The sequence below is a fragment of the Pristiophorus japonicus genome, chromosome 21 (assembly GCF_044704955.1).
Source record: "Pristiophorus japonicus isolate sPriJap1 chromosome 21, sPriJap1.hap1, whole genome shotgun sequence".
Taxonomy (NCBI): domain Eukaryota; kingdom Metazoa; phylum Chordata; class Chondrichthyes; family Pristiophoridae; genus Pristiophorus; species Pristiophorus japonicus.
Genome location: NC_091997.1, coordinates 53,919,652 through 53,925,651, shown reverse-complemented (window position 1 = coordinate 53,925,651; position 6,000 = coordinate 53,919,652).

Below are 6,000 nucleotides of genomic sequence, written 5' to 3'. Positions count from 1 at the left end.
AGTCATGTTTGACAAATTTGCTGGAATTCTTTGAGGATGTTACGAAACAGGGTGGATAAAGGGGAACCAGTGGATGTGGTGTATTTGGACTTCCAGAAGGCATTTGACAAGGCGCCACATAAAAGGTTACTGCACAAGATAAAAGTTCACGGGGTTGTGGGTAATATATTAACATGGATAGAGGATTGGCTAATGAACAACAGAGAGTCAGGATAAATGGTTCACTCTCAGGCAATCAGTAACTAGTGGGGTGCTGCAGGGATCCCAACTATTTACAATCTATATTAACGACTTGGAGGAAGGGACTGAGTGTAACGTAGCCAAGTTTGCTGATGATACAAAGGTGGGAGGAAAAGCAATGTGTGAGGAGGGCACAAAAAATCTGCAAAGAAACATAGACAGGCTAAGTGAGTGGGCAAAAATTTGGCAGATGGAGTATAATGTTGGTAAGTGTGAGGTCATGTACTTTGGCAGAAAAAAATCAAAGAGCAAGTTATTATTTAAATGGAGAAAGATTGCAAAGTGTCGCAGTATAGCGGGACCTGGGGGTACTTGTGCATGAAACACAAAAGGTTAGTATGCAGGTACAGCAAGTGATCAGGAAGGCCAATAGAATCTTGGCCTTTATTGCAAAGGGAATGGAGTATAAAAGCAGGGAAGTCTTGCTACAGGGTATTGGTGAGGCCACACCTGGAGTACTGCGTACAGTTTTGGTTTCCATATTTAAGTAAGGATGTACTTGCTTTGGAGACAGTTCAGAGAAGGTTCATTAGGTTGATTCTGGAGATGAGGGGGTTGACTTATGAGGAAAGGTTGAGTAGGTTGGGCCTCTACTCATTGGAATTCAGAAGAATGAGAGGTGATCTTATCGAAACGTATAAGATTATGAGGAAGCTTGACAAGGTGGATGCAGAGAGGATGTTTCCACTGATGGGGGAGACTAGAACTAGAGGACATGATCTTAGAATAAGGGGCCACCCATTTAAAACTGAGATGAGGAGGAATTTCTTCTCTCAGAGGGTTGTTAATCTGTGGAATTCACTGCCTCAGAGAGCTGTGGAAGCTGGGACATTGAATAAATTTAAGACAGTTTCTGAAACGATAAGGGGATAAGGAGCGGGCGGGGAAGTGGACCTGAGTCCATGATCGGATCAGCCATGATCGTATTGAATGGCGGAGAAGGCTCGAGGGGCTGTTTGGCCTACTCCTGCTCCTATCTCTTATGTTCTTATTACTAAATAACAAATTATCTGGCCGTTGCTGTGTGTGGGATCTTGCTCTGTGCAATTTGGCAGCTGCATTTCCTATATTATAACAGTGACTGCGTTTCAAGAAGTACTTTATTGGCTGTAAAGTGCTTTGGGACATCTTGAGGTGGGGAAAAGCACGATAGAAATACGAACGTACAGATAATGATGACTCACTGGTCCATCGCGCCTGTCCCACACAACTGCGATACCCTGTGTATCACAATATATATACTCCACCCCACCCCAAACCATATGATCTCCTGGGAGAGATGAAAAACTGGATAAAAACCTAGGCTCATTTGAGAAAAAGTGTTGTGTATGTATAATGTATGCACTGTAACATTAGACCACTGAATGTATCTTCACACTGTATACACCATACCTGTACTACTAGAGGGTGTTACTGGTGGAGACCCAAGGTAACCAAGTATAAAAGGGAGCTCACCTCATTGTGTCCTCACTCAGGGAGCTACAATAAATGGACTAAGGTCACAACAGTTCAAGTACAATACTCTACCTCGTGGAGTCATTACTAGAGTGCTTGCATATATAACAACTGGCGACGCGATTACGAATTTCTACACGCAACATGGCTAACCTAAGCAACTTTCAACAATTCGCTGATGGAGAAGATTGGGATGCCTTTGTGAAAGGCTCGAATACTTCTTCATCGCGAACGACCTGGCTGGAGACACACCGACCTCTCTGGCTAATAAGCGCAAAGCTATCTTGCTCAGCAGTTGTGGGCCCACTGTCCATGGCCTCATCAGGGACCTGCTAGCCCCAAATAAGACGACAACCAAAACGTACGTGGAGCTCATAACAATAATACAGGAACAGCTCAAACCCAGAGGGAGCATCTTCACAGCCAGACAGCGGTTCTACACCCACCGGCGGCCCGAAGGCCAAGAAATTGCAAAATATGCTGCAGACCTGAGACGATTGGCTGCACCGTGTGATTTTAGCGACCATCTCACCGAAGCACTGAGGGACATCTTCGTTATTGGAATCGGCCACGGGGACCTCCTCCATAAACTGCTCTCTGCGGACACTACGGTCACCCTGCAGAAGGCAATTAAAGTGAGCCAGGCATTCATGATTTCGGCCTGCGATTCCAAGAGGATGATGACTCACCCCCAGGACTCGAACCCGACAAGTACAGTGAACCGAATGGCGCCTTTCAGAGGCAAGGCTGCGACCCCGAGTCCCGCAACCCTGAGTCCACCACATGGGGCCAACCAGCTAGCCCCGTGCTGGCGCTGTGGAGGAAATCACAGGGCCCACCAGTGCCGATACAAAGACTATACTTGCAAAGGCTGCAACACTAAAGGTCATCTCCAGCGGATGTGGAGAAGAAACTTTACTCACCGAGCCGCTGAAGAGTTGGCCGATCACCTGGGCTCCAGCACTGATGAAGACAAAGAGAGAGTCTATAAAGCAGCTCAGCCCTTGGAAGAGGTGTATGGAGCGTATACCTGCTCCACCAAGAGTTCCCCGTGGAAAATGGAAGTATAAATGATGGAGGTCGCCACAGGGGCTAATGAATTAGATGGCCTTTGAGAAACTCTGGGATAATCCCACCGAACGACCCAAAATGCTCCCAATCCAGGTGAAGCTGATCATTTACACAAACGACACCATCCCAATTATTGGCAGGGTGGATGTCCAGGTGTCCTACGGCGGCGTGATGCACAAGCTACCTTTGTGGATCGTTGCTGGTGATGGTCCAACGCTGCTGGGAAGAAGATGGATGAAACAAATCCAAATCTGTTGGAGCTGGGAAAGCCTCCAGGCCCCGGCGATCGACGTCCTACGCGGCCCCAAATTTGGATCCAACACAGCATCTGAAAATCCAACTCGACTGCATGGCGGCGACATAGACCGCACAACTCAACGGCGAGATGATCCAACCCAAACAACCAGACCTCACCTTCCGGGCTCCAGTGGCGGGACTCCGAGGGAAGAAGATCGGCGCAGTAGGTAGATTCCCGGCTTCCGTGGCAGAACCTGGGGAGAAAAGAATCACCGCAGACTACCTCGTGGAGAGAAAGAAGATGGCGCCCACACCACGAGGTGAAGCATCTGAAATCAAGATGGCCGTGACCAGACCACGAGGGGCAGCATTGAGGGAGCAACACAAAAGCCTTCAAAAGGCTTTTGATAAGGTCCCACACAAGAGATTGGTGTGCAAAATTAAAGCACATAGTATTGGGGGTAATGTACTGACGTGGATAGAGAACTGGTTGGCAGACAGGAAGCAGAGAGTCGGGATAAACGGGTCCTTTTCAGAATGGCAGGCAGTGACTAGTGGGGTGCCGCAGGGCTCAGTGCTGGGACCCCAGCTATTTACAATATACATTAATGATTTGGATGAAGGAATTGAGTGTAATATCTCCAAGTTTGCAGATGACACTAAGTTGGATGGCGGTGTGAGCTGTGAGGAGGATGCTAAGAGGCTGCAGGGTGACTTGGGCAGGTTAGGTGAGTGGGCAAACACATGGCAGATGCAGTATAATGTGGATAAATGTGAGGTTATCCACTTTGGTGGCAAAACCACGAAGGCAGAATATCATCTGAATGGCGACAGATTAGGAAAAGGGGAGGTGCAACGAGACCTGGGTGTCATGGTACATCAGTAATTGAAAGTTGGCATGCAGGTACAGCAGGCGGTGAAGAAGGCAAATGGTATGTTGGCCTTCATAGCGAGGGGATTTAAGTATAGGAGCAGGGAGGTCTTACTGCAGTTGTACAGGGCATTGGTGAGGCCTCACCTGGAATATTGTGTTCAGTTTTGGTCTCCTAATCTGAGGAAGGACGTTCTTGTTATTGAGGGAGTGCAGCGAAGCTTCATGTCATATATGTAACCATCATGCAACGGTAACCTTCATGTAACTGTATCCTTCATCCAACTCCTGTACACTGTACTTATACCCTAGAAATGCACACCCTGACCACAGGGGGTGAACTTGTGGGAGACACTCCTCAACTGGGTTTCCAGGTATAAAAGGGTCAGCACTCCTTGGTCGTGGGAATAAAGGTTAAGGTCATGTAGTGACTGTGTCTGCAGTACATGCCTCATGTGATTTTGTAATAAGGTGCAGGGACACCACATTTGGCGACGAGAAACGTAAATCACCGAACCACGAGCATGGCCACCGGTAGCAAAGAGGAACGTTACTGTGTGGGTGAGGACTGAGATGACTTCGTGGAACGACTTCAGCAGAGCTTTGTCACAAAGGACTGGCTGGGAGCGACAGCGGCTGACAAGCGGAGGGTGCATCTACTGACCAGCTGCGGACCACAGACGTATGCGCTGATGAAAGGCCTGCTCGCACCCCAAAAGCCAGCGGACAAGTCCTTTGAAGAGCTCAGCCAGCTGATCAGTGAGCATCTCAAGCCGGCGAGTAGTGTACACATGGCCCGGCGCCGGTTCTACACACACCGGCATCGGGAGGGACAAAACATCTCGGACTTCGTTGCGGACCTGCGGCGCTTGGCCAGTCTCTGTAAGTTCACAGACGCCTGCAGGGGGGAGATGTTAAGGGACTTTTTCATTGAGGGCATTAATCATGCCGGAATTTTCAGGACTTGACTTTAGAAGGGGCGGCGTTGATAGCTCAGACCTTCATGGCAGGGGAAGAGGAGACCAAGCTAACTTACGCACGCAGCCCTGGTCCCAACGTGGCGACGGACCAGGGAGTTAACATGGTGAACGTGGCTCGGGACCTCGCAGGCAGGCAAGGGCATTTCAAAACCGCCCAGGCAGCAACAGGCTCTAGGTTGGGCCTGCAACAAGGACAATGGAAAGGGGATCGGCAATTCACGCCATCACAAGGAACAATGCATCCCGTGATGGGACCATTGACACCCACCATCAGAGTGCTTAGAAACAACCAAATGGGCAATCAGAGAGGAAAGCCTGGTAACAACAATCTCAGCTCATGCTGGAGGTGCGGGGGTAGACCTACTGCGAAATGCTGCAGGTTTCAGCAATATACCTGTAGGATTTGTAACATCAGTGGACACTTGGCCAGGATGTGGAAAAAGGCTGTAGCGAGGCTAATCTGCGAGACAGAGGAACTAGACGAGGGGTCTGCAATGCAGGATGATGCCTGGGGAAAAGCCATGGATGCTGAAATTCAGCGGGTTCATGTGGCTGACGTCCACAGCTCATAAACTAAAACGCCACCCATGATGATGAAAGTTTTATTGAATGGCATCCCGATGCGCATGGAACTGGATGGGAGCTAGCCAGTCACTTATGAGCGCCCAACAATTTGAGAGACTATGGCCACACAGAGCAAGCAGGCCCAAACTGGAACGCGTTGACATGCAGCTACGGACGTACACCAAAGAGATCATCCCAGTGCTAGGCAATGCAAACTTGGTGGTAACACATAATGGGTCACAGAACCGGCTGCCACTCTGGATTGTCCCGGGATGGCCCCGCGCTCTTGGGGAGGAGTTGGCTAGCCGAGATGAATTGGAAACGGGGGGATGTGCACGCCATTTCATCTGTGGAGCGAAGTTCATGCACACAGGTCCTACAAAATTTCGGGCCACTGTTTCAACCCGGTGTCGGAACGTTCAAGATCACCAAAGTAGTGATACGCATCACTCCGGATGCCAGACCAGTGCACCACAAAGCCAGAGCGGTGCCGTATGTGATGCGTGAGAAAATTGAAAGTGAATTGGACAGGGTGCTCAGAGAGGGCATAATTTCGGCCGTTAAATTCAACGACTGGGCGAG